Source organism: Protopterus annectens, chromosome 7.part1 (genome assembly GCF_019279795.1).
Source record: "Protopterus annectens isolate FY-2018-M chromosome 7.part1, PAN1.0, whole genome shotgun sequence".
NCBI classification, from domain to species: Eukaryota; Metazoa; Chordata; order Ceratodontiformes; family Protopteridae; genus Protopterus; species Protopterus annectens.
In genome coordinates, this window is record NC_056740.1 from 36,511,074 (window position 1) to 36,531,478 (window position 20,405).

Genomic DNA, 20,405 nt, shown 5'->3' on the forward strand with positions numbered 1-20,405 from the left:
CTAACTATGTAGTTATTGCTATTACATTGTTATACATTTATCACATGCTCCTCAGAGCTTACAGGTAGAACAGTGTCTAAACATACCTCTAAGGTGAGTGACATCAGCAGTAGTGCTAAAAGAGGGATAAGGGAAGTGTAGTTAGTGTGAATGACCTCGAAATCCGGTCTCTGCAATGACACCCACACTCTCTCATACAAATACACACATTTTCATAGTTGCCAGGACCAGGATTAGAACTCATAGCTCACTAGATTATTATACTATAGTATTACGCAGTTATCGCAAGCACTACAGAGTGTACATGGTAGAAAGCTGTACAAAGGTATCTTTGAAGGTGAGTCACATGAGCAGCAGTGCTAAAGGAGGGGGAAAGGGAAGTGTAGTGAGTGTGAATGGCCTCAAATTCAGGTCTCTACAAAGACACACACTCTCTCTCACACAAATATTTTCATAGTTGCCATGACCAGGATTAGAACTCCTACCTACCTAGTTTGCTACACTATAGGATTATGCAGTTATTGCAAGCACCATGATGTTTATAGGGCTGCAAGTTGCCCAAATGGTTATTTCAGTTTGACTGACATCAGCAAGAGTTCTAAAGTAGGGCAATGGAAAGTGTAATGAGTGTGAAAGGCCTCAAACACATTTATCTAGAAACACACACACACACACACACACACACACACACACACACACACACACACACACACACACACACACACACACACACACACACACACACACATGCACACACTCACACACAACTTTACATTTGACAGGACTGAGATTACAATTGCTACATGGATACTTATTTGTTCTATAGTGTTACACAGTTATCACAAGCACCACTGAGACTATAGGGCTGAGGGCTAACCAAAGGAATTTCTACAGTGAATGACATCAGCACATCATGTGATATAGGACAATGGGATGTGTACTGGGTGGGAAAGGCCTCATAATGGGATTATCTCTGTCTCTGTCTGTCTCTCTCTTCCCCACATCTGTGTGTGTGTGTGTGTGTGTATGTTTGACATATTATATTATGTTGGCCTTAGATATGTGTGAGTATTTCTATCCAGTGTGTGTGTGTGTGTGTGTGTGTGTGTGTGTGTGTGTGTGTGTGTGTGTGTGTGTGTGTGTGTGTGAAGCATAATGGTGTACATTTTGGTGTTTGTCCATAGACATCTGCAAATAACAGATATCTGTAGTCTACTGTGTTGTTAGACATGGGCTTCATTTCTCTCCACTGTGTTGTCAGACATGGGCTTCATTTCTCTAAGTGTAGGAGCATGCCCAGCATGACCTTCTATACTGAGTGCATGCATCCATTCCAGGGAGAGTTGGACTCTAGTTCAGGGTTTTGTTTGCTACAGCTACACCTAGTAAACTGTTTCTGTGGGGTATCTGTAGATAGGTTGCCAATATGGAGTCACAATGGGCATAACATACAGGGGATACTTTTACCATTGCTGTATGTGCTGCTTGTGTAACACGGTTGGTTGTAGCATAGATTTTCTGACATATGTACTGTTTTACACTGTGATCTATCATGTCATCAACTACTGACAAATATCATTCTTTGCTCACAATTATTTACCAGGGAAATACAAGATGAGTGAAGCTGAGACCAATATTCTGAGGCATAGACTACACATTCTGGCACACTCCTGCCATTGTGAAGGGCTAGCTACAGACAATTGACTGTTGGTTCTGTGTAAATTGTCCAGCACCTTGGGGATCCCCTTCTTGTGTTTTTCTCAACTTAATGGAATAACCATATCCTACTGGGGCCATACCTCTCAGTTGCACAGATGCACCCAGGTTATCCAGAGGCAGGACTCATATATCTGGTCAGTTTACCTTCACATTGTGGTTTATAAGCAGTTTTTTTGGCTATTCATTCATGGGTTTGTAGTCAGGGGGTATTATGGGCAGACATTAGAGTTTCAGACTTCACAGACTCCATGATATCCATGCTTCTACACCCCCTCTGTTATTCCCCCCTCCTCCTAACATTATGAAAGCTATATCTCAGAGGTATCACTATAGTTGGGCCTTTATCCCAGTAGTATTTATGGCCTGGTCCACAGTTCTTGCAGTAGGACATGGGGAGGCATGCTACTGGCATTTGTCAACATGGCCTTGCATTTGTTTTCTGTTTACTCTGTTAGGTTGTTAGTTAGGACCCCCGACATTCAGTACACTGGCACTATGGCTGAAGCATGGGCCTTTGCCAGAGGACTGTAGGCAATTTGAGAATAGTGTAGGCCATCTGTAGCAGGCCAATGCATTCTGTCACTCATATGTTCCCAGGCTGCAAGTCAGTGGATTATCCTGGGGTGACAGTGGTAAGTGGTTGAGGTGTTCCTGTCAATCTTTCCTGCTCATACTGATCCAGAAGTCTGGATGTGGTCAGGTTGCTGCTTACAGGTAGGGACACACCTTCAAGGAACACCTATTCAGCATAAAGCATCATGTATGTATTCCCATACAAAGATGGGTTCAAGTTGTACTCATTCCCTACAACGAGGATATGACCTGTGATAAACCTGTGAGTGATGGTGGGGTGAGCTGGGTGCATTTGTGATATGGAAGCTACTGGCACCTGACTTACAGATATACCTGGGACATCCCCCTTATGCTGGCTTGTGTGTGGACATGGGCAGCCTGTCATTACTTTATAACTGTGCCTTTTGTGGTCTGCCAGTGATTGGCCAGACTAACAGTATTCCATACTAGAGGGACAACTAATGAGATGCTAACCTCTATGTATAATTCCAAAGTTGTGTGCAGTTGACAGTTATTTTATATGCACTCTGTGCAGGTTACTTCCACCTGTGTACTGTTTCTAAGAATGGACCCCCATTGATGGTGTGTCCAGCTTTCTGATGGTGACAGATATTGACATCTGGACAGTGAGTATGTACAACTGCTGACATGGGTGTAGCTGAGAAGCAGTGTGATTGGGACTGTAGTTGTTGGAACATGGCCCTGTCGACCACTGTACTGTACCTAGGCCACTGTGACACAACCATCCAGGCCCAAAAGCTGACCACTTCCAGGTAATATTAAACACACAACAAACTTACCACACTGACCCCTGCATATTGTACACATGCAACAATGCAGATTGGGACAGCTCTGGCAATCTGTGCTCCAGTGATATTACTCCTCAAACTTACATGTTACTACATTTCTACATGGGATTGTGGGGAGGGGTGCATACCTGAAGACATTAAACATTTGCAATGACTGTACTAGTATTTCTGTTACTCTGTTGGCTTTCATTTCATATTGTATTGTGACCTATCATACAGAAAGGAGACATATCAGCAGAGTACACATGTTACATTTTAATGGCATTAATTTCAGTTTTAGACTTCTTACCCTTCAGAACTAACACGCAACTGCCAGACCTGTATGGCATGCCTGTGTAGGTCTGTGACCTATTGACACCCACAGTTATTTGGGCCATCACATGTACTGTGGTGAGGGTTGTCATCTTGTGTAGTACTGCCTAGTATGTTGACACCAGTATTTGTTATGGATTTCCTGCTGACCCATATAGCTGTCAGCTGTCTGCTGCTATCCCATTCAACCACCCATTTCCCTTGCATGCTTGCATCCATACCATACATACAACTATCATAACATACTACTCCATTTAGTAATTGATAGGAAGGGTGACTTACCTTGTTGCTGGGCTAGTACTGAGGATGGTGCTGGAGGGCTGACTATGTCAGATGCATGTAGTACACTCCCTATACATGGTAAAGTACAGGTAGTGTCATGTTTGGCATTCTTTTTATTGTATGTGTGAGTCGTGGGGAGAGGTATCAGTCCCTGGGTCCCTATAGTATCAGTGTGTGTGCTATGCATTGCCTCTTTGCCAAGGCCTGGGCATAACCAGCATGCCTCCTTCTGCCTACAGCAGCAGGCTGAGGAAGTTCCTTCTCTGTGTCCATCTCTGCCTGTGCTGGCCTTGGCAATGGTGGGGGGCTGTGTGGCACTGCCCCATGCTGTTCCTGCTGCAGCTTTTTCTGCAGGATCATATTGTGTAGCATGGCACATACTATGAACATTTGTTTACATGTAGCTGGAGAGTACTGCAAAGCTTCACTGGATATGTCAAGGCATCAGAACCATGACTTGAGCATCCCAAACACACGCTCTACAATGATCCTGGTTTGTGCATGTGCCTAATTATGGTGTTCTTGTTTGGGTGTGTGTGCATTTCTGATGGGTGTCATCAGCCACAACTCCAGTGCATAACCAGCATCCCCCACTAGACTGCCATATGGGATATCCCTCCTAGCAAACCCCTGATACAGCTGTGAGCAATGCCAGGTGTGGAGTCGTGATAGCTTCCAGAGCTGCCAGCACACACGTTCATAATAATGCCCTGGGCATTGCAATGACCTAGCAGTTGATGAAGTGGAAGCCTTTGAGGTTTATCTAAACCCTACACTGCTCACCAGGTGGTGCTTTGATGTGGATGTGCATGCAGTCTATAGCACCAACTACCTCAGAGTATTCTGCTATATGGTGGAATAGATGCATACTTCTGGCAAATGCCTCACAGGTGTTGGGGAAATATATGTGCTCATTGGCATGTGGTGCCATGGCATCCAGGAACTGGTGGAGTACCCTGGATGCTGAAGTCTGTGAGACCCCCATGATATCCCCAGTTGGTCTTTGGAAGGTACCTGTGGCTAGTATTCTTAAGCCTGCACATACCTTGGTATCCATTGGGATGGGTTCCCCTCTGTTGGTTCTGTGTGAGGCAAAGACAGAACAGCTGCACAATTTGCTGTAAAATGTCCCTGTCCACCCTATAGCTCTCCACTATCTCCAGCTCATGTAGGTCCTGGTAGGTTACCCTGGGTCTGTACCTTCTGCTCCTCCTCACTGTGGGTTGGTTGTCAGCATTCTCCACCTCACCACCCTCAGTCTTTAGCACATATTGATGGAGTAAAGCAGCAGCCTCTAACTTTTTATTAGTTTTGCCAGTTAAAAATCCTCTGTCTGTACACACCAATGGTTTAGAGTTTGTGGGAAAAAACAGTCTGAAAGGTGTTTTCATAGTTTGCAGTAGTGTGCTGGGCTGCTGCATGTGTAATTGGTTGATTCTGATACATTCTACCTGCCAGCTATGCTAGTTCTCCTTGATTGCCTTCCTACTGTTGTTTCCCCTTCCCAGTTCCTCCCTATTTAAGCCCTGAGGCATACTGTGCATACCCAGTGCTGAAATGTAAACAGTGCTGCCATTTCCTCTTTTTTTATGTTTAAAACCTGGTGTGTGGTGCGCAAGCCTGTTTAGGCTATGTACACAGTGCTCAGGCACATCTGATACACCCTCTTCCTTAGCTGTGTTTAGCTAAGGGCAAACATGGGCCAGAAAGCTCCAATGAGCTTACAGCAGGTATGATACACCCCCTTATGAAGTAATTCAGCTCTTAGACTTGCACTGTTGTATTGCTGCACCTAAACTGTTAGATACAAGCTGACATTTTGAAGAAATCTGTGATTCAGTATAACTCCCCTTATTTGCATACCCCAGTGTGTAGGTCATTAGTTACTGCACTAGAACAGACCATTTCCCCTTAACAACCTGGTATTGTTTACATTCTGCATGTCATTGACTATAACTGCAAAATGCTGATTTTACTTAAAATTGTGTTTTCCCATTTTTTGGTCTTATTTTCGTCCCGATCCCGTTTGCTGCCCTATGCTTAAACGGCTGAGATTGGCCAAAAAAAGTTTCATTTTCATAATAATTAATCACTTTTTAATGCCAATGGCCTTATATTTGGCCGTTGGCTTGTGTAATCTATATAATACATGCTTTTTCATGAGCTGCCATGCCTCAATTTTGTCAGATGCAGAAATGTACTCAGTGACTTTCTGAATGCATTTATGCACTGACACTGTTCTAGCACTGAGACCTGGCCACTTGGTGAATCGCTAAATCCCCTAATTTGCATGGTTTTCACGAGCAAATGAGGTGATTTGCATTTTTGACAGTTTTCCATGCTGGAACAGTGTAGGGCCACTCATGCATGTGAAAACGGCACTATCCTAAATTGCTCAGCGGCCATTTTCTGTGCAGGAGCTCTTATACTGTTCTTGCATGAAAAATCAGCCTTCCTGAATCCCGGGGAATGTCTGAGTATTGTTTGTATCTGTTGGTCTTTGTTGGAATTAGCATTGCAAAGTTTCTAAAACCTAAATCTATTGTTTCTAATTTCAGTGTTTGTAATTGAACGGACAATCCTTGTAAAGACTAGTTAGATGTCGATCTTTAAAACATAATTGCTGTTGTGTGCAAAACTTGTAGATGAATGGTTATAGCTGTTAAGAAGTTTAGGGAGACATACAAGCTTGCTATGAGTCTGACCATTAAATGTAAAAAAATGTATTTGCCATATCCTGAGACAATTTGACACATTCAGACATTAAGGAAGTATATCTATTGAATACATCAGATATTTACAAATGATTCCAGTGCTTATAAGTGAAAGTCAAAGTGTTAATGAGAAGAGATTAGCCTATAAGTTGTGTGTGATTCTAAGTAGTAGACATAAAAGACATTCAACAGGATACACGAAGCTCCATGTCGGAATTGCATTATTCCAACACAGAGTGCTTTGTGTCTGTGTAGAACAGCAGCGTGCCTTGAATATTAATGAAGGTGCACTGCTGTAGTCCTACACAGACACGATCTTTGTGTGCAAGTGCAGGGGGTGTGTCTGAGAGCAGTGCTTTGAGAATACACATACCCCCTGCATTCCATAATTGCCATACGGCAATATAATGGTGGCGAGAGTGTCTACGAAATACCTCTCAACCTCTTAGAGTGCAAGAAATCTGTAAAAAGGAAATAATAGTCTGGCTCATGGACTTAAGTTGATAGAATAATAGGTTATGTATTAGCATGAATGTGCTAAAGGGTATGAAGTGTAAAATGCAAATGTCTGTCAGTATTTTCTAACTGCAATCTTTAATGATTAACCACTAATCCACCCGAAAACCACAATTCTATGAAAAATGGACCAAAAATATAAGGCACATTTCTGGGCAGTGTGTCACAATCTGTACAATTGTGAGCAATGGTGGACACTGGGAGTGTCCATGGAGCATACCTCAAATGCAAAACCTGCCATGTCATCACCATTATAAAAGCACAGCCCCCCACTGATAATGTTGCAGAAATCAATGTGCATACTCCTACAGTACAAAAATAAAACACAGCAATTTAATTTTTTTTTCAGTCCACAATATAACTGAGTGGGTGAGTGCATCGTGCAGCTTTGTTTAGCCTATCTTACCCATCATAAGGAGCTAAAGAGGTATAAACTCCAAACCATGGCAAAGTGGAAATAGCAAACTGGTTAGAGCATTTGCCTTGTAAGTAGTTGTTCTCTGTTCGATCTCCAGTAAAGCCAATTAATATTATACATGTGAAAGCAGTACATAATTTATTTTTGTAACAATTAGGTATTAAAGAACACATATTTGTTAACCAGAGTAGTGTAGTAAGTCCAGATGTGAGGTGTGAGTGTAATAAAGTTGTGAATCCCCCATATAAACACAAGTGTCCCATACAGTATACACACAAGAATAAAGATAATGAAAGCAAACTGGGGAATGTCAGGGAAGGTAAACAAATTTATAATATGTCAGGAATGATAAATTAATCCCATACAGATGATAATCCATAAGATGCTCAGGTAAGAGCCGCCCTCTCCAAAGCAAAAAACACAGCATCAATGGGACCAGATGGTGTCCCGGGCTGCATCCTACATGAACTCCAAGAAGAGCTAAACCCAAACATAAAACTACTGTTCAATCTCAGCCCTACTATAGGATATGTGCCCAAAGAGTGGCGTACAGCAACAGTGGTCCCTCTCCATAAAGGTGGTGCCTCAACGGATCTGGAAACTATCGCCCCATAAGCCTGACTAGCTTGGTCTGCAAAGCTATGGAAAGGATCATCATGGACCTCATAAATAAAGATATTGGGGACCTACAGACACTGGATACTACCCATTTTGGCTTTGTTAAGGGCAGATCCTGCCTCTTAAAGCTGGTTGACTTCTTTGAAACAGTCACCAAGGCCATTGACGAGGGGAAGGTGGTCCACACAGCCTACCTGGACCTCACAAAAGCCTTCAACACAATACCCAACTCGGGCATTATAGATAAGCTCACCAGCTTAAATATAAACCCCTATGTCACTAGATGGATTGCAAACTGGCTCAAGGACAGAACCCACATGGTTAGAATTGCTGGAGCCATGTCAGACTCCAAACCAGTTACAAGTGGTGTCCACAAGGCTCAGTCCTGGGACCTCTCTTGTTCGGTATATATTTCTTGGAGGTACAGGCCAACACGGAAGGACTGTGGCTGACCAAGTTCACAGATGACTGCACACTGGGCACCATAATTGACTCTCCAGCTGACAAGCATCCTCTAAAAGGGCCTCATAGAAACAGACAACTGGTGCCAGAGCCATGGCCTCAAGCTAAATGCCAAAAAGTGTATAGTCATCCCCTTTGGCAAAAACAAAGTGCCCACAAATTACTACATAGGTGGTAATCCATTAAGTACAGAAGAAGTAATTAGGGACCTGGGGACCCAAGTTGATAGCAATCTCTCATTTGACAACCAAGTGGCCAAAGTGGTTAGAAAAACATTTTATTTAGCCCACCTAATCATGAAGGGATTCACATCTAGATCAGGGGAGATCATCGTGCCTCTTTACTCATCCCTCATCAGGTCCATAATTGAGTACAATGCCCCTTTTGGGATGTACCTTACCAGACACCTGCAGCAACTGGAAAGACCCCAAAAGTACCTCACCAAGAGGATCAAAGTGCTCAAACAGATTCCATATGTTGCCCGGTTAAAGAAACTCCAGCTCTACTCAGTGGCATACCACCTGTTCAGAGGTGATCTGTGTCTGACGTATAAAGCCATGTCCAACCCGGAATTAATGGATATGCTGCACCTCAGAAAATCCAAATCCCATCGAGCTACGCGCTCGAGAGACTTGAACCTCAGCACTGAAATAAACAGGACATGCTGGAGGGACAGATTCATAACCCAGAGGCTCCCTTCACTCTGGAATAAAATCCCAGTCCAGGTTAGGCAGAGTCCCTCATTGACACTCTTCAAGAGGAATCTTGATGAGTGGATGGGAGATCGTAGGTTTACCCCGGGTATCACTTCTGTGTCACTGTTAGACAGAGGCACAGTATACTAACCTCAAAAAAGGGCATAGCAAAATAAATTTAAAATGGGTGGCGAAAGCCAAACACATTCTGGCTAGGCTTATAAATGCCCTAGGGCAGATAGCCTAGTATGAACCTATGAACCTAAAAGCAATGCTAAGCATTGCACAGATATGCTAACCGGGTGTAAGCATTGTGTAAATATGAATGCTAAGTAATGAGTAGCACAGCTAAGTGGATTTTCCCATTAGTAAGCAGTGCTGAACCTGCCCCTTTAAGCACTGCCAACCTTAGCTAAGCAGGTTTGCCTGTAGCTTAGCTTAGCTCAGCGTATTCAAAACCATCCAATTACGGCAAAGGGTGGGAAATCGGCCATATTTAAACCTTACAGGTGGGAATACAGCCCATAATTGGTTGTAGCTCCCCACTGTAGGCAGCATGACAGGTGTTGGAGAGGGCATGCAATTTTAGGTGCAGCACTGGGCATACAGGAGTCCAAGGTCATGGTAGGACTCCTTGTAAAAAACATGAAGTGAGACTGCTGTAGGACCAGTACCAGGGCTCCCAATACAAAGCAGAGGCCTGGGAAAGTCTCACCCATGATCTCACCAGTTCCACTGGTATCCCTCAGACTGGTGAGCAGGTCTGGCACTTCTATGCTGACTTGAAGCGGAGGAAGAGGGAGCTCATTGACCAGTGGGTCCAAGAAGCATGACAGAGCGGTGATGTCTCAGCAATGTGTAAGTATTCATAGCAATAACTGCTTACCAAAGTCCAGACTGTGTATGTGTTGAATAGGTATGCATAAATGTTTCTCCATCTTCATTACACTTTCAGCTGAGCGAGCTGTGAACCAGGAAGCTCATGCCAGCAGGTTGCAAAGGCTGCGTTGCAAGGCTGGTGAGTAACAATCTAGCTTGTAGTATTCATACCAAATAAATATAAAGGAGTAGAATGTCACCTGGCAGCATTAAAAATGGGTATGCTTTGTACTGAATAAAGCAGACAATGTTACAGTAATAGTCTCATATAGGTTATATATAAATAAACCTGTAACTGCCTGTCAACAAAATTCAAAACCCCGGACTGGTTGTGTTTACTCTGGTATAGTATGATTTGAAATGTGAACAAGTTATGCATAGCAACTATAGCTCTAAAAGCATTAAACAATCAAGTCTCATCTGACAAAGTTAGTGCCACTATAAGACATGAGATTAACTGATATTAAAAATGTCATGCACCAAGATCTGATATCTGAATAGTAATGTTGTGTTAACCACTGTTTTCCACACTGTGCAATGTCAAAAGGTATGTATAAGAATGTTGTAATTACAAGATCAGATAGTACAACAAAGAGAGAATGAGAAATAAATCATTCAAGAAAGAAACCAGTTTCTCTATAGCTCCTTCTGATGAAACACACACACTTGTGATATTTTTAGCAGAAACAGTCATGGTTCGAATCCCAGGAATGTTATTAAACTGTATGCATAATTTCATATAGGATTTTGTGAAAATGTGTAGAAACAGTCAGGTAGTGTTAAGAAACATTCCTTCCACAGGTCTTCCTGGTAAGAGAAGGTATAAAGTAGGTATAAGAAGGCTGTAGTTATACTGTGTCCAACACCCATGATCCAACCCGAAGGCTGCAAATGACAGCAAGATAAGTACATACAAGTGGTTTTCCCCAAGAAATATTCAAAAGTGTCATGTTGTCACAGCTACTGGTCCCTGCTAACAACAACCAGGGTGACCAATAGAAATCAAGACAGAGTATGTCAGTAGCCACACACACACACACACACACACACACACACACACACACACACACACACACACACACACACACACACACACACACTCACACACAGTATGAGTGCACATATGTAACCCTGACTGTGAATATGGGTAGAAACAGTCATGTATTATTAACAAACATTCCCTTTACAGCTCTTCCAGGTAAAAGAAAGTATAAAGTAGCTATAAGAAGGATGTAATTATACTGTGTACAAACATACCACGGCCCAACGCCATATTTGTTGTAATAATACCTGTAGAGTAATGAGTAGAGCAATGATCATTAAAGCTGTGACCACTGCAAGAATCTACATTTGTTAACTGACATCTCTCTCTCTCCCCACCTTATCTTCACCAATATTCTAAACACATAAATGAATGGGCATGTTTTCCACCAAACCTACTGTTGGGACATGTGTCTTGTTGTTCTACAAATATTTAAATTTATTCCAATTAATGTTCCCTGTGCATACACTTTCATTGGTGGCCTATTGCTATCAATGTAACCTGCATGCCTGTGTAATGCCCACTGTGGTTCCATATATATGCATGTGTTCTGTTTGCTATGCAAATGTTCCAAATTTGATGTTTTTGGTTAATGGGAATACTCATGCATGCTAGTATGATCCTGGAATGATTACTAACCAACATATGTTCAAAACTGCAACATCATAGCATGTCTGGGAAGGCCGATCCCAGCAGATCCATCTCTCCCACCTCATCTGGCAGTAGCTCCGGGCCCCAGGGTGTCTGGGACCCACCACAGGACCTCCTCGACGCTGGTCCTGCACCACTTTCAGGGGATGTGCCCCCCCCCCCGGGGACATACACAGACAGGATCCTGTCACCTGTAGCCAGGTCTGGGGTCTGGTGTGTAGCGAGCTCTGGAAGGAATTTGGAGATGTCATGTAATGTTTGGCATCTCTTTTACTGTATGTGCAAGTCAGAGAGAGGTATCAGTCCCTGGGTCCCCACAATGTCAGTGTGTGTGCTATGCATTGCCTCTTTGCCAAGGCCTGGGCATACTGGACATGCCTCCTTCTGCCTACAGGGGCAGGCTCATAATGTTCCTCCTCTGAGTCCCTCTGTACCTGTGCTGGCCTTGGCAATGTTGGGGGGGGCTGTGTGACCCTGCCCCATGATGTTTCTGCTGCAGCTGTTTCAGCAGGATCATATTATGTAGCATGGCACATACTATGAACATTTGTATACATGAAGCTGGAGAGTACTGCAAGGCTCCACCAGATATGTCAAGGCAGTGGAACCGTGACTTGAGCATCCCAAACACACACTCTACAATGATCCTGGTTTGTGTGTGTGCCTCATTATGTTGTTCTTGTTCGGGTGTGTGGGCATTTCTGATAGGTGTCATCAGCCACGGCTCCAGGGAATAGTCAGCATCCTCCACCAGATGGTCAGATGGGATGCCCCACTGACAAATGCCTGATACAGCTGTGAGCAATGCCAGATGTGGGATTCGTCATAGCTTCCAGGGCTGCCAGCACACACATTCATGATAATCGCACACAACCTTGCAGTTGATGGAGCGGATGCCCTTGCGGTTTATGTAGACCTTACCCCGCTCACCAGTTGGTACTTTGATGTGGATGTGCGTGCAGTCTATAGCACCAACTACCTCAGGATATTCTGCTATATGGTGGAAGAGATGCATATGTCTGGTCAACACCTCACGGGTGTTGGGGAAATAAATCTGCTCCTTTTCATGTGGTGTCCTGGCATGCAGGAACTGGTGGAGTACCCTGGATGCTGATGTCTGTGTGACCCCCATGATATCCCTAGTTGGTCTTTGGAAGGAACCTGTGGCTAGTATTCTTAAGCCTAGACATACCTTATTATCCACTGGGATGAGTTCCCCTCTATTAGTTCTGTGTGTGAGGTGTGCCCGCACAGCTCAATGATTTGCTGTAGAATGTACCTGTCCAGCCTATAGTTTTCCAGTATCTCCAGCTCATGTAGGCCCTGGAAGGTTACCCTGGGTCTGTGCACTCTTCTCCTCTTCCTCACTGTGGGTTGGTTGTCAGCATTTTCCTCCTCATCACCCTCAGTCTCTAGCACATATTGATGGAGTAACCATCTGTATACACCGGTGGTGTAGAGTTTGTGGGGAAAATGCAATATGAAAGGTGTTTGCATAGTTTACAGTAGTGTGCTGGGCTGCTCCATGTGTAATTGGCTGATTCTGATACATTCTACCTGCCAGCTCTGCTAGTTCTCCTGCATTGCCTTCCTACTGCTGTTTCCTCTACAACCAGTCTGCAAGGTGTTTGCATAGTTCATAGTAGTGTGCTGGGCTGCTGCATGTGTATTTGGCTGATTCTGATACATTCCACCTGCCTGCTATGCTAGTTCTCCTTGACTGCCTTCCTACTGCTGTTTTCCCATTCCAGTTCCTCCCTATTTAAGCCCCGAGGTGCATTGCACATACCCACTGCTCAATTGTAAAAAGTGCTGCCATTTCCACTTTTTTATTTTTTAAACCCTTGTGCGCAGCGCACACCCCCATTTAGGCTATGTACACACTGCTCAGGCACAGCTGATACTCCCCCTTCCTTAGCTGTGTTTAGCTAAGGGTAAACACGGGCCACATAGTTCCAATAAGCTTACAACAAGCATGACACACCCTCTTATGAAGTCATTCAGCTCTTACACTAGCACTGTTGTATTGCTGCACCTACACAGTTAGGTACAAGCTTACACTTTGAGGAAATTTGTGATTCAGCATAACTCCCTTCATTTGCATACTCCAGTGTGTAGGTCATTAGTTATTGCTCTAAAACAGACCCTTTCCCCTTGACAACCACTGCTCCCTGGTAATGTTTACATTCTGCATGCCATTGACTATAATGGCAAAATGCAGAATTAACTTAAAATTGATATTTCACTTTTTTTTTTTTTTTATTTTCTGCATGATCCTGTTTGCACGCTGCTGTCCTAAGCTTAAACGGTTGAGATTGGCCAAAAAAAAAGTTTAATTTAAAAAAAAAAAACTGATTTTAATGCAATAGCCTTATATTTGGCCATCGGCATGTGTATTAAACATAATACATGCTTTTACAAGAGCTGTCATGCATCCGTTTTGTCAGATGCAGAAATGTATTCAGTGTATATGGAGTCCGTGCAACTTGTTGAATCACAAAATCACCTCATTTGCATGGTTTTCACCAGCAAATGAGGTGATTTGCATATTTGCCGGCTTGCCATGCAGGAACAGTGTAGGGTTGTTTGGTGGCCATTTTCTGTGCAGGAGCTCCTACACTGTTCCTGCATGGAAATATGGGCTTCCTGAGTCTCGGGGATTGTTATGCACCTATTGGTATGTTAGTGTCATTTATATGTTGCAACACATGTGCACTGGTTAAAATAGTTGTGTAAAATTGTTTGCTTTTAATTGCTATCCTGAAGTTATTTAGTTGAATGTGACTCTTTGCCAGACCAATTGCTATCCTTAAGTTATTTAGTTGAATGCGACTCTTTGCCAGACCTTCTCTGTTAACAACTGCTTCTTTATCTTTTTGCATATTCATATTTATTACTTCAGTAGTGCTGATCATTCATGTGAGCATCTGCTGAACCATCTTTTTCCTTCAATCTTTCCCAATATCAGTGTCTTCTCTAGTGAATCCTGTCTTTGAGTTATGTGGCCAGAGCACTTATGTTTTAGTTGTACTACTAAGTATTACCATGAAAAGTCTACATTTGTTTTCCTAAACATTCACTGTTTTCACCTTCTTGTACTCAATAAAATTCTGAAAAGTTTTCTCATGCATCTCAGTTCCAATCATCAGTTTCACAGCACAAACTCTTTCTTGTACTCTGACAGTCATATGTTACTGCTGAAAAAATGTACCTCTGTTTATATAGTCCTTATCTGATAATGTGCTTCCATTGCTCTTTAAAATCTTATGCAGATTTGTCATAATGTTTACTTCAAGAAGTTGCAATCATCATCTGCGGAGACCTTACTGCTGAAGAAAATAAAATATTTTACTGTCTTTTCTCCTTGTTCTCCATTAATTTCTGAACAATTGATAGGGCTAGATTATATAGTGTGTTCATATATTAAGTAAAAAGCCATTTTTTCCAATTTTGCCTTAATCAACCATCTTTTTGACTCTTCCTTGCTTTCAGGTACTAGATTTATATCAGCTACATGGCTGAACCTATTAATATTTCTTCCAGCAATTTTGTTTCCAGCACCCAAGTCATCTAATCCTGCATTTCACAAGATACATCCAGCATATAAACTGATTAAGCAGGCTGAAAATGTGTAGCCTTGTCCTTCTCCTGCCCCAGTCTTGAACTAATCAGTCTTTTCCTTGTCAGTTCTGTTACTTCTTGTTCTGCTTATAGATTCCTCTTGAGGCAAATGAAGTAACCCTGTACCTCCATTTCTATATTTTGTCATGGTCCACACAGTCAAAGACTTTAAAATAGTCAGAAAAGCAGCAGTAATTTTTTTTTCTGTAGCTCCTTGGCTTTCTCCATTATGCAATACGTGTTGACATTGACGTTCTGATCACTTGTGTCTCTGCTGCTTCTAAATCCTGATTCTATATCAAGCAGTTCTTGATCAATATCCTACAGGAGTCTGTCTTGCAAGGACTTGAGCATCACCTTGCTAGCATGCAGAAAAAAACTAATTTTCTTTCTAAATTGACCACTCCTTAGCTTTGCCAGTTTTTGCTGACGATATATAAATTCACCCTTTTCAGTCTAATGACCACTTCTGTGTTTTTCAGTTTTGTTGGAAAATTTCAAACAGCACTGTAACAGCATCATTTGCTGGATTAAAGCAATTTGTGTGGAAATGCATCACTTCCTATGACCTTGATGTTAGTAAGACTTTTTATGTCCCCTTTAACTTCATTCTCCATGGACATCCAGTTCTAGATCAGCGGACGTACCACTTTACATATCAGAGGTGTTATACTTCTTGTTAATATCTTCTGCTTCAGTTAGATCCCTCCCATCTTTGTTGATTATCATCATGCCAACCCATGCATTGATTTTTCCCTTAATATGGCCAATCTTTCTGAACAGATCTTTTGTTAGTCCCATTATTCTTTGACTGCTAATTTGTTTCATTATCTTTCATTGTTGTTCTCTGAAACCATATTAAAATTGACATGTTCCAGTCTCCATTGCCATTTGCTTTCCTTCTTTACTCAGTCACCTCTAAAGTCTTCACAGTCATTTTACCTTCCTTGCCTTATTTCTGTTTGGAATATTATTTGATACAACCTCCCAGACAATATCACAAAATTCTGTTGTCCATAGTTCTTGAAGTGCTCTATCTACCAGGTTTAATCTCATTCATCTATCCTTTACCTCCACTACATATCCACCCAAAATATTGTTGAGCTCTTATCCCATTTGGTTAGATGCTTTTCTTTTATATTTAGTTCTGCATTTTATGATATGAATATGATGGTATAAGTCACAGTCAGCTCCTGGCCTTATTTACACTGACTATATAGAATTCTTACATCTTTGGCAACAAAGATTATAATCAGTCTGATTTTGATACTGACTATCTGTTGATAATCATATCATAGACTGTTGAAAGATGAGTGAATTATCTTGACATAAGTCTACCGATCTGTGTCTACATCATTTCATACTTTAAAATCAACTCTTCACAATATTTTGACTACTAACCTTAGCTTTCCAGTCAATTATGATGAATACAACCTTTTTTTGGTGTAATTTCCAAATGTTATTGTAGATCCTCATAAAACCGATCATTATCTTCCATTTTGTCAGCTGCAGTCAGATGATAAACTTGTATGACTTTAAGACTGAATGTCTTACCTTCTAGTCTGAATGAGACCATTCTAACATTTTTGCTGTTGTAATGAAACAATGGTCCTGGTACCCTTTTATTAACTATAATGGCTACTCCATTTGCTGTCAATACTAAACTGAAAGTTTAAGTAGAATAGTTAATTAGGGAATACAATGGTGTTATTAATAAATTGATGTGTTCTATTAATGACCTCTGTAGTTAAATGTACATCTACAGGCATACCTAGCTTTATGCAGAATGCCCAGATTTTTGCCTCCTATTTTTGGTCTATTCCTCATAAAATTGGTGGTTTGCTGCCAAATCATCGAGGACTGAGATCACTAAATAATGACACACATTTGAGTTTCACACTTCATATGCTTCAGAAAATGCATAATAATGTAAAACCTATAATTATAGCAATTTTCTAAGTTCACAAGAGCAATATTTAAAATTTGTCCCTAATTTTGTGTTGTTTCCCCCAATAACTTTTGCTTTGTCTAGATTTCTTGCCTTAGTGGTTGAGAGGTATCTACAAGATTCAATAGTATAATTAAACTGAAGTTTATAAAACACACATGATTTTAATCTTCATCATTACATAACATTTTCAAGTGCTTTTGTTATTACATTGTTTTCTTTTAATAGTTAGCAGTAAACTGTTTTCATGTAGTACTTGAAGATCTGTGGTTATACTCCAGTACTGGCAAACAGCCACACTAGCTAAGTGCTTCAGTAGCACAAGACTCTATATTTATTTGTTTATTGGCATTTGTTTACCTGGAAAGTCCAGCTGAGCAGTGCTGTTTTTTGAGTGGAGACCAGGGGAGAAGCGTTCTATTATAAAGCCATCGTGAACATCATTTGCATTGTTTCATCATTTGCAGTCAGTTTTACTCATGAGCAACAGTTCCACTTAGGCTTGACATTGGTTCCATTATTTATAAGCAGTTCAATTAAAAACAAAATTTACATGGGTTGCATATGAATACAATTTTCTAAAATAAAGAGTAAGTGCAGTCCAAAGAAAGGAAGGGAGGAAGGAAGCACAAGGAAGATAAAGTAGATGAAATTATAGAAGAAGGAATAGCTGTGATAATAGTACATTACTTTCTGTGTACCAGAGAGTTATGGCACAAATTCATATAGCTATATTAGCACTACTTTAATCATGACTAGTGCAGGTACAGAACCATTTATCTATAAGGTATTTTTTTCAGTTGGCATTTAAAGTCTTTCAGGTTGCAGACTGTTCTTAAGTGGAGAGGGATGGTATTCCAGCTATTATTTTATGTCTCCATATATCTGTGTATTATATCTTAACAATTGTTACATACCATCTAGCAGTAGTCAGTAAGAAATGACAGCTCACCACAGCAACAGAACTCAAAAAAAAAAAAAGCTTTGTTTCAGCCTGCTGTGCTTGAAGTCTCTCCCTGACTTTGGTTATATTTTACTCTGACTTGTGCTGCTTTCCATTTGACAGCACTGTCTCAGTGCTTTACTGTCTTTGAAAGCCAGAAAAATGCTTTGTTTTTTTTTTCTTTTTCTTTCTCCAGCTAGTAATACATGATACAGGAGTGGTTACAATCAGAGACTCACTCATAATCCTCTATATAACAGATACGAAAGAGCAAAAAGTGATATTAATGACTTCTAATTTTTTTTTTATTATTGACCTTAATATCTAGATTTTGATTTGCAAGTCAAAGCAACATAATTAGACTGAAACAAAGGTAGTACAATTAGTCAGATATGATGTAAAAGATTTAAGACACATTTGTCAGGTTAATAGATCAATTTGTAAATGGTATACAGAAGAGGGAACCTCTTGGGATATGACCAGTGGGGATGATCTCTGTAAATTTGACTTTCAAATGCATAATGTTAATATTATATTTAGTATCAGTATATTTGATATGATTTTAACTGAAAAAGTAATCTTTTTCACAGATAATGTAAGTAGACTGAAATATTGGTTGATTCTACTAACTACACATCTATGTGTAAATTGAATAATGAAACTAGGCTGAACTATTGTTAATTATGATGACATATAATTTTGCACAGTATTATTCATGGGCTGAAGGAAATTCTGGTATGCTATTGTATGAATTAGTAAATAGTTGTAGGAATAATATTAGTCAGAAGTTTGAATACTAGTATCAACAAGTTTAATTATAGAAGTAGTGACAAGTAAGAGTATGCAAGATCAAATCAATGCATGGACATTTACATGAAGGTTTGACTACTGAGAGTTTATATGAAACTCTTGTGCATGCCTGTGCTTTTAATACCCAGCTAAAGAGTGTGAATATTGATTTATTGCACTGTTTACATTTATGAACCAATAATGAGCTAAACTTTTGAATGAAAGACGTGCAAGACAAAGAGCCACAGATGTTCATAAGATCTGCTGATTTGTTTTGCATTGCTGACCTTAAAACCTAGACGGAGATTTGAAAATTTCATCATATAATTAAATTGAAGTGATAGATGTAGGCAGCTAAGATACATTTGCCATAACAGTAGATAAGAATTTGTATGGTGTACCGAAGAGGTTAGTTCATAAGCAATAATACAGCTGTTTAGGCGATATATGAATTGGTACTTAAATGCAACTTGTATGTGCTGTGTATGCTTTTTTTCTTATAGGCATCAGAGGATTGTGTGTTTGATAAGTTTGAGAATCCGCTCATGTAGGGCTGGAGATATTAATATTATTTATTATTGCAACTGATATGAGTAAGTATGTTTTAAAGGGAAAGCCATCAAATGTTGCTGACTGCTTGAATATATGTATAGGGATTATTAAACATTATACAACGACCCCCCATTAATATTCAAAAACATGCAGGCTGATTGGTCAGTGTGCACGTTGTAAATCAGAGTTATAGTAATGGAAAAAGGTCCGGTCGCCCGGACTTTTAACTCCTTTTTTTTTATAGCAACGGAGAACGCAAAATCCTGCTTTCTCCATTGCTTTTTTTTCAAAACTGTCTCACTTTGTTAAATGGATTTAACATAGAGAGACAGCTTTAAAAAAAGCAACGGAGATTCTCCGTTGCTTTTTTTAAAGCTGTCTCGCTATGTTAAATAATTTAACATAGCGAAACAGTTTGTAAAAAGCAACGGAGATCTTGCTTTCTCCATTGCTTTTGCCCACAGCTCTGATGTACTGCGTAGGCATATGCTTGCGCAGTACATCAAAACTGCCGCAGAATACCAGACAGCTGTGGAAGGGCAGCAATGAGGCATTATACAATGCCATTATTTAAGAAAAATAATTATTTTTTTTCTTAAATAATGTCATTGTATAATAGCAATAACCCACTTCCGGGTGTGGGTAATGCTGGATTTACCCATGGTTGGCTTTGTTTGGCCACTCGGGCTTCACCCTCATGACCAAACCACACCAACCGTGGGTAAATCCAGCATTACCCACACCCAGGTGTGGGTTATTGCTATAATCCTGTCTGGCTTGTTTAAAGGGCATACATGATGTGATGATTGTAAATTAAATGTTGAAGGAATGGAACATTTTTGAAAGTGAAGATCCTGGAAGA